Below are 10,064 nucleotides of genomic sequence, written 5' to 3'. Positions count from 1 at the left end.
ATTTTATTAAGGCCGGAGTATTCCAGATAGACAGACTGGTATTGTAACCACCCGAAGAACGGCGAAGGATGGATTAACACACACTAGCAGCAGTTAAATGTCCCCTGGTGGCTGTTTATTAGCTCTTTATGACACGAACTCTGACTAATTTAAGCCGTTTTGTCTCGGGAGACGCCCGTTAAAGACTGAAGCTTCCTCTGGGGGTTCGCTGTGTTCGTGAGCTCCCACACCGCACCTTCGATCTTCTCTTTTCCAACCTGCTGCGCTGATCATTTTAAGCTGCTTCAGCACGTATGGCTTTGTCCCTACTGCAGACTACTCACAAGTCAGAATCACTACAGTATCCTTTCTTTCATTGAACCTGAAATTTATTGACAGGCAGCAGAGGAGCTAGGGAATTTCTCATGGTATTACATCCATACAAAAAACAAAGTAAACGCAAAAAGCGGCACAATATACAATACATAACATCATCTCAAACATCATATACAGTAGTAATAAATATGATGCATTGCACAAAACACAAATATATGAAAAGTAGTGGGCAATATAGAATTGCACTCTCGCCCAGTCATGTATCAAGAACGACTTTATAAAATAAACATAAATGAGGCTGGATGAATTAATTTGGAGATCACTAGGGTGTCCCAGTTACTTGTGGTGGAATACCAGCTTATAGATTCATCCCTAGTTGATGCAACTTGTCAGTGCTGTTGCACAGCCCTCCCGTTAAAACTACTGACCCCGGCAAACCACTTCCAACTTCTTGAAACAGCTTGCAACCCTTCAAAACACTGGGGTGATTTTAGTTTCTTCTGAGGTAATGTGGATGGTGACAAAATGAATATTATATGCTATATTGTGTGATGGTGCAGCAGGGTGTTGAATGATGTGCTGTCATGCAGTGCCACAGAGGTGTTAATACACATTTCTGTGTATTCATCATTTACTATTATGTCAATTGTGTCAGACCTCCCTGTCTCAGTCTTTGGGCTGTTTTCCTTCACTGAACTGACACTGCAAATGGCACTTCAGGTCATTTTGGTTCTCTGCTTTGAGACTCTTCCTCCTCAGCTGCCCTATAAAGCCTCTGCAATCAGCCTTGTCCTTTGCCTGTGTGGTTTTACCTCAGGCCCTGCTTCACACAGCTCACCTGGGGACAGTGGCAACACAATCTGCCACACTTTTTCCCAGCTCCATGATCCCATATCTCTGCTGGCATCTGTGCCCCCTGGCCAATGGACCTTAGAAGATGGAGAAGCAATGTTGGAGCCAGTCTTCCCTCCTGTATTGCAGCTGAATATGGCATTTCAGATCTTAGATCTCAGCCTTGAGACTCTTCAGAAACTCTTCAGAAGAGCCAAACAAGTCTGTGGTTTCTGACATTTGCTAAATTGGATGGTAAGCCTTATCTTCATCACACTTCTGACACCTATGTAGTGCCAGCACCAAGTACCAGAAGGGATCCTTTTGCTCTTTATGTGGCTCTTTTAGGTGGATCACTATCCTAAAAGGACAGCTTGCCTTTGCCAGACTAGATGGAATTCTGTTTTCAACATCGCAGACTTGCCATTTTTATAGGCGTCTCTGTCTCTGGTAATGGAATGTCAGTGTATACTATGGGGGACTCATTTCTGGCAGATGCAACTTGTCAGTGCCATTGCAATATGAGCAACTTTCTGTTAAGGAGTTCTATTCATCAAGTCACCCAGGGGCCTGTGGGGGTTTTAATCCAGCCTTGATTACCACACTGTGTGACACCAACCCTAGTGACACCACTGAGTCAGAGGTGAATCAAAAACTGTGTTTAACCATACTGAATGCAGCAGGAAAGAAACAAATTGTGCCTAGTCATTTTTGATTTTAATGAGTGATAACATTTCCTTGATGGAAACAAATGAAAGAGATGTTTACCTGGATAAGGGTTTGTTTTAATTATATATTTCCAAATGCATATGGACCCTCAATAGAGCCCATTTTCAGGCCTACAATCTTTTCTTCTAATTAAATGACATGCTGCAGTTTATGTTTTGAGTGAGCTGGTGCATTGTCATACCCGACTGTTTTGGAGAAAGTGAGGATGCTTTTAATGATAACTTGATAAAACTGAACTGATTGAGACAAGCTAAACTTTTAAAAGTTGATTGAGAAAGAAACATATGCATCTGATCTTTTTTGACAAGAGTAGTTGTTTTCATCACATTTCAGACTGTGAGTGGTAGTGGTACCATGAAATATAAATAATTTCACACTCTTTACAGTAGTTACAAAGTTTATTGTCATGTGCACAGTAAGGAAACATGTTTCCCTGTACAATGAAATTATTTCTTTGCTGTCCACACCAAATGACAAAACCAACGTATAAAGATAAACATAAATAATAAGTAGCAGATAGATAATAAGTAACAGAGGCAGCAAGTATAAAAACAGAATAGAAATATATAATGTGCAGGTAGGTGTGTGATGGACAAATCATATACTGTACAGTTGTGTGAGGTAAATAGAATGAGGTGAACCATGGTTATAAACTCCAATCAGTTATTTAGGAGTCTAATGGCCTTGGGAAAGAAAGAGTTCTTTAGCCTGGAAGTCCTGCATTTCATACTTCTATACCCCCTGCCTGAGGGTAGAAGTGTGAGCAATTCGTGTTGGGGATGGGTGGGGTTCCTGAGGATCGAGGCAGTTCTCCTGCGGACTCTAAAATCCACAAACTTTTCCACTTTTTTCAGAGTGCTCAGGTTAACATTATTGAAGGCACACCCACTGGCTAGCTGATACACCTCCCTACTATATGGCACCTTGTCCTTTTCAGTGATTAGATCAATCAGAGTGGTGTCATCAGCTAACTTCAGCAGTTTTACACATGGGTCACCGAAGGTTCAGTCATTATTGTAGAGAGAGAGAAAAGGAGAAGGGACCCTGTATTCAGGATCAGGGGACCTGACTGATAATTTTCCCAGCTTTACTGTCTGGCGTCACAGATCCAGAGACGTGTAGTATTGCTGAACTTAATACTGAGAAACTTGCCATGGTGAAGCTGTACTAGAAATGTGTTAAATGCAGAACTGAATTCCCCAAATAAGATTCTGGAATAAGTAGCCGAGGAGTTTAAATGCTGCAAGATGTAGCAGAGAGCCATGTTTACTGCATCCTCAACTGATCTGTTGGCTGGATAAGCAAACTGTAGTGGGTCACAGAGGTAGTCTATAATAGATGCAAAGAATCAAACATTCACATGCCCTCATTATTACAGAAGTCAGTGTCACTGGCCTGTATTAATTTAGAAATGAAATATTTTTGCTTCTGGTCACTGGGGTTTAACCATACATACCATACATGACCTGAAACGAAGACTGGATTCCTTTGGTACAGTGTCTCTTTAGAGACACTTGGGTACCACTGGTTTGACTTTGTGTCAAATGAGTGCTCATGGACTCCCGAATAGACACATCACCTGCATTGTGAGGGAATGCCAGTTATGGTGCTACAGCCAGGAGACATAATTCCCAGAGGATGACCTGGCTATGTAGGATCCTCACAGTTGAGGATCCAAATGGCTGGACCAGGCCAAGGGGATGCCCACGTAACACCTAGTGCTCTATTGTGAAGGAGGAAATGTTATCTGGACCAACAACTTTATGACATTTCTGTCTCTGGAAAAGGAAAAAGATTCTGAAGCTCAGAAATGTGGAGTGGGAGAACTTGGACTGGTGGTTTGGGGCCTTGAAAAAATAGCAAGGGATTGCTTAATTAAAGAAAAATTTGATGTTACCGACAGGGAATTTAACTCAGATTTCCTGGTTGAAGAGCAAACATGCTACCCATCACACCACCACTACATAATGTATGGTTGTGTTTCACTGTTGATAGACCACACTGCATTTTCTTGTAACTTGCTTGGTCCCTGAGTCATGCAGTGGAAAATGTATATGTCTAAAACCTGATTTATTGTGAGGAGCACCTTTCTGCCAATTTTCAAGTCTGTAGCTTGAAAAACAAAGTTGTGCTTAAAGAAAAAACAAACAATTTTTTTAAATATATACCAGGGGTCTGCCCCCTGCTCGCTTTGCTTTACACCCAACGTGCAGGTGCTACATGCTAGCCACTTTGCTTTTCATGTATGAGGAAGTGGATGTACAATTTAAACACATTGTTATTTTCATGGGAATTGTTACATATGCAGACCTAACTATTTTACATTACAGTGAGTAATTAACCATTGTAAAATATAGTAAAACGTAATAAATTTAAAGAAAATTATGTTTCATGTTGCTTTAGAGGTATTCGTTGCATTATACATTTTTTGGCTTTCAAATTAACACGCAAATACTTTTTAAAGTTACACTTTTACTGTAAAATTTCAGTAAAAACAATATTTCGAATTAAGTTTTTGGCAGTATTGCTTTATATTTTGATTCCTTGTTTGGAGTTACATCGTGACAACACAACGTATAACGTATAAATGAGTTAATATTGTTTTTTCTCTCTAATAAATAAACCGATTTTTTCGAATGTTTGTCCCTGTGATTTGTTAATTGTCATAGCAAAAGCTATTCTAACGGGAAACTGTAAACGTTTTAATACTTAAAATTTTACATGTCAGAATTTGACATGTTTGACCAATTTTGAATACAACTACTCTTGACCTATTGCATAGCCCATCACTCATACATAAATTATGCAATAACATTATGATACATAGGTAGAAGGCTGAAATTTGGCAGGCTCATTCCTTACAGCTTACTTACAAAAGTTAAGCAGGTTTCATTTAGAAATTCTATGTGTAACGGTCATAACGGTCAACAACGTCTGCCATGTTGAACTTTCTTATTCATGGCCCCATCTTCACGAAATTTGGTAGACGGCTTCCCTGCGCTAACCAAAACCAATGTACGTACTTATTTCGGTGGTGTGACGGCACTGTCAGCTGCCATATTGAACTTTCCAATGTCACTAATTCTCCAACTTCCCGTGTAGGTAGAAGGCTGAAATTTGGTACTTATTTCGGTGGTATGATGCCACTGTCAGCCACCATATTGAACTTTTCAACGGTCTTTGTTACTTATGGGCCCATCTTCTAGAAATTTGGTACGCGGGTTTCCAACGCTAACTGAATCCTACTTATGTACATATATATCGTCCATAGCCTGCAGCTCGGTCGCCGTGTGAGGTGGCGTTGGGTCCCCCATCCCAATGCCTCCCACGTTGTTGGCTGCCTTCCTATATAAGGCCGTCCGTCACTCCAGTCTCTACATTCCCTTCCTTGCTACGCCACGGGATTCACGTCTCCCTGCTGATAACTACAGCCTTTTTATTTAATCCACGGCTTCTCCGCTGTTTTATTGTTCATTTATTACGATTATAGTTATTGTGTAGGTATTTTAGACTTACTTTACATTGTTCAGGTATCCATTTCCTTTATCATTCCAACCGTACCCACATTAACATGTCTATCGAGGTGATCACCATCGATCAAACAACTGTCACTTATCGAGTGGCTTTCATGCCCGGAGATGGCACCTACCTTTTCCATTCTCTTTGGTACATATTGCACGGCCATATCAGCCTCACTCTTGATATCCGGAGGAACATTGTGTCTTATGTATTGAATGACTGGGACAGGTTCAAGGTGTGGACTGATGGTGCAGGAGATAATTAGACTACACTGGAGCACTAGAAGAGTGAAATGCTTAAGCCCTTCACCTATGCATCTGCATGTGAGTTGATGGCTGCCGCTGAATTGTTCGGTTGTCGCTTTCAAGTGTACCGAAATGGCCAAATATTTTACACCTTTGAACAACCGCCAATGCCTCTTAAACATTTTAGGTTCACAGGTGACGATTTCAGTAGTGGACACTTTAATGTTTATTAATGTTTAAACTCTCAAAAGCTGGATGTGAAGTTATCGATGAAACCGGTTGTATACTTACAACGTTTGACAGATGCCGAATGTCTCTTCAACACAAGTCCTACAAATACTGTCTTAATTGAAACAAACCATGAAACTCAAACCGATTATGACAGCTGTGAGATTTGAAACAAGATTACTGTTCACATGGCCAAATGTACGTTGCATGCTCAAGAGTAAGCTCAGCGCATAGCTACAGCTTGGTCATATTACAACTGGAGGGCCGAACTGACAACGTAGCATACAAAGAGATCCTTAACAAATAATTATTGGTATATTTTCCCTCAGTTTAAAAAGGTTTAATAAAAATTTTAAGGCAGTACTTCGCCGCTGCGAAGTGTGGGTATTTTGCTAGAATACTAATAAAAGGCAAAGCCCTCACTCACTCACTCACTCACTCATCACTAATTCTCCAATTTCCCGTGTAGGTAGAAGGCTGAAATTTGGCAGGCTCATTCCTTACAGCTTACTTACAAAAGTTGGGTAGGTTTCATTTCGAAATTCTATGCGTAATGGTCATAACTGGAACCTATTTTTTCGTCCATATACTATAGTAGACTTCTGCTCGATGGCCGTGGGAGGCGGAGTTACGCCTCCCACGTAATTTAGTGCCTGCCCATATAAGGCCGTCCGATAGAAACATCCAATAGAAACACTGCCGCTAAATATTCACGGGTGAAGGACTGTGCTTATGCAGAGGAAGATGAGATGGTCAGGGTGGTGTTTGGGTGCCGGGTCTTAGCTAACATTAAATACAGCTGTGGACATCGCACGAGATGGCACCAGCACAGCTGGGAACCTTCGATGCATGTACACCGAACGGCTCACGTGAACCGATGCAGTGCAGTGCAGTGCACAGACAAAAATCAACAGTTCCAAAGAGTGCTGAACAAAAACCGAATTACACAATTGAGAAGGCAGCAAAAAAATATGAAGCGTGTGACACATTCAAACATATTCATAAGTGCAGCTACTATGGAAACAAAGCACACGGTGGAAAAAGTCAATGTCCCGCTAAAGGAAGACAGTGTAAAAAAAAACCTGTGCATGCAGTGTGTCAGGTCTCTGATAAAGAGGAAGACGAGCTGTTTATTGATGCAGTAAGAAATGAATCAATGAATGAAGCCTGTTATCTTTACAACGATTCACAAACACGAAATGTAACTTGAACACAACACATCCTACAAATACTAACCTGATTGAAAGAAATAATGATAATCAAATCCTTGATAACAGCAACTCTCATAACACTCACAAAACAATTACTGTACATTGACAATCCTGTTACGTTATTTTTAAAATGTTCCCTTTCCTTTTTTATAACTTCCTTTAACACACTACTTCTCCACTGCGAAGCGCGGGTATATATATATATATATATACCCCGATCTACATACTCTCAAATAGACAAACCACATCCCGTGGCGCAATGGCTCTTTGGAACTGTTGCTTTTTGTCTGTGCACTGCGTTAGTTCACGTAAGCCTCTCGGTGTACATGCATCGAAGGTCACCAGCTGTGCTGGTGCCATCTTGTGCGATGTCCACGGCTGTATTTAATGTCAGCTAAGACCCGGCACTTAAAAGTTTCTCTTGCAGTTTCGCTGAGTTTGTGCCAAACACCACCCTGACCATCTCATCTTCGTCTGCATAAGCACAGTCCTTCACCCGTGAATATTTAGCGGCAGTGTTTCTATTGGATTGCCGCTGACGGATGGCCTTATATGGGCAGGCACTAAATTACGCCTCCCACGGCTATCGAGCAGAAGTCTATTATAGTATATGGATGATAAAATAGGTTCCAGTTATGACCATTACACGTAGAATTTCGAAATGAAACCTGCCCAACTTTTGTAAGTAAGCTGTAAGAATGAGCCTGCCAAATTTCAGCCTTCTACCTACACGGGACGTTGGAGAATTAGTGATGAGTGAGTCAGTGAGTGAGTGAGTCAGTGAGTGAGTGAGTGAGTGAGTCAGTGAGGGCTTTGCCTTTTATTAGTATAGATAGATAGATAGATAGAATTTGAATACAGGCAGTCCCTGGGTTACGTATGAGATAGGGACTGTAGGTTTGTACTTAAGTTGAATTTGTTTGTAAGTTGGAACAGGTACATTATTTTAATAAACGCTATTGTTGACCGACTGTAACCAAGAGCTCTGACAATAAATGATGGAGTTTCACCTCTCTCTAACCTTTTTATTATTTCTACTTTATTTTCAATGGTGATGGTTTTTCTCTTCTTTACTATATCACCAGCACGTGCATCAGATTTGTGTTTCAGAGACATTCTTGAATGGTGAAAACGAAACGATAAGATGAGCTCTTCTGCACAGAACTATACACGCTACCACAGCAGGAAGGCACCAGTCAACACGTCTGATGTACTGACAAGAGATAACTTCCTGCTATGTGCATAACAGTACAAGCAGGCTTACTATTGAGAATTACTGGGGGCAGCGAGGGGGGGTTCATCACTTGCACACCACACAGTCACCTCCACTACAGTATGCTGCCTGCAGAATCCACCCACCGAGAACGAACATGGTGAGGCCAAAGGTGGGTAGTGAATCGCCCAACCCCAGTTCAACAGGCAGCCATCTGAGGCACACTATAATGCTACCCCTGCCGCCCCATTCACCCTCAATGGCCTCCATTCAGTCACAACTGGGTCACCGCTTGCAGCATTACCAGCCGTGTGTGCTGGGTGGGCCGTGAAACGCCCCTCTCCGCTCCATCCAGCCTGAGTACAGTCAGGAGCAGTAGCTGTGGCGGCGTAGTGGGCGGGCAGCGAACCATCATCCTGCACACGAGTGATAGCTGTGGCCTCGGTGATTATGGACCACGGGTCACCACTTTTCCATCCAGCCACCGCTGGCAGCATCCCCAGGCCATAGAAGACGGAGCGGCAGTTACTGAGGCGCATGTATTGCAGCTGTGGCCTCGTTTGTAAGTCGTAGGTTAGATGTCCGTAACCTGGGGACTACCTGTATATATATTATTTCAGGGGTGGCCATCTCCGACCCTGGAGGGCCACAGTGGTTACAGGTTTTCATTCTAACCATTTTCTTAATTAGTTACTAGTTTTACTATTAAAACACTAACAAGCCATGAAATTAAATAAGATTTGTTACTGGTGAGGATTGGCTTCTAAGTAAGCAAATTAAATGAAGCAAATACCTGCAACCACTGCAGCTTTCCTGGGATGGAGTAGGTCACCCCGTATTTGATAAGTCTCTCCATGATAAAAAAAAAAATCCTGGTAGAAAAAGACTAGGGAGACGAGACATGATCTTCACATGAAGATCATGGAAGACACTTAAAAGACCTGTGAGATGAAAGAGATTGGCCACGGAGCATCTCGTGGGGACCTTAAACATGAAACTTTGTGCCAAGAGATTGACCCAGGACCGTCTCGCGGGACGAAGAACATGAGATTCTTGTAAGACACACCCTACTTACAACTAATATCAAATAAGTTGTGTAAAGGCTTTGAGCACACACAGATCCAGGGCTCTCAGCGCATATAAAGCGTACAAGGACAATATGTTATAGATGAAATGTCGACGACTAAGCGAAGAAAAGAGAGCAGCGTGAAGAAAAGAGACTCAAAAGTGTTGGAGAGAATAAAATACAAAAAAGAAAAAGAATAATCTAGGTGCAAATTCAGAAAATAAGGTAATCAGTGTAATTGAAAAAAAGTATTTTGGCCGATACAAATGCAGAGAGAGTTAAAGAATATGAAAGCAGGAAAATTAGAAAGTATAAAAAAAAAAGAAAGTAAAGATCACAGTAGCGCAAACAAATGGAAATTATTACTCGAAAAAAGGGAAAATAATCACCATGGACCAGGTGTCATAGATAATGAAAGTGGAATTCAAAAGCCTCAAAAAAAACATAGGCGTGAAACACATGCAAAGCAAGATACAGAATATGAAAGAAGAAAAAAACTAAAGTGTTAAAAAAAGAAAGTAAAGATTGCATTAGCGCAAATAGAAATTATTACTCGGAGAAATAGCGAAAAGGCGAATAGAGATTGAATATATGGACAAAGGTGATATGTCAGAAGTATGTAAATAAATATTGTAAGGCTTTGAAGTTTAAGTCAGAAAATTTCAAAAACTGGGTTTACCTCACATGCATTTATTGGTTACTTTGCA

Source organism: Polypterus senegalus, chromosome 15 (genome assembly GCF_016835505.1).
Source record: "Polypterus senegalus isolate Bchr_013 chromosome 15, ASM1683550v1, whole genome shotgun sequence".
Lineage (NCBI taxonomy): Eukaryota > Metazoa > Chordata > Cladistia > Polypteriformes > Polypteridae > Polypterus > Polypterus senegalus.
Note: the sequence above shows the minus strand (reverse complement) of the source record.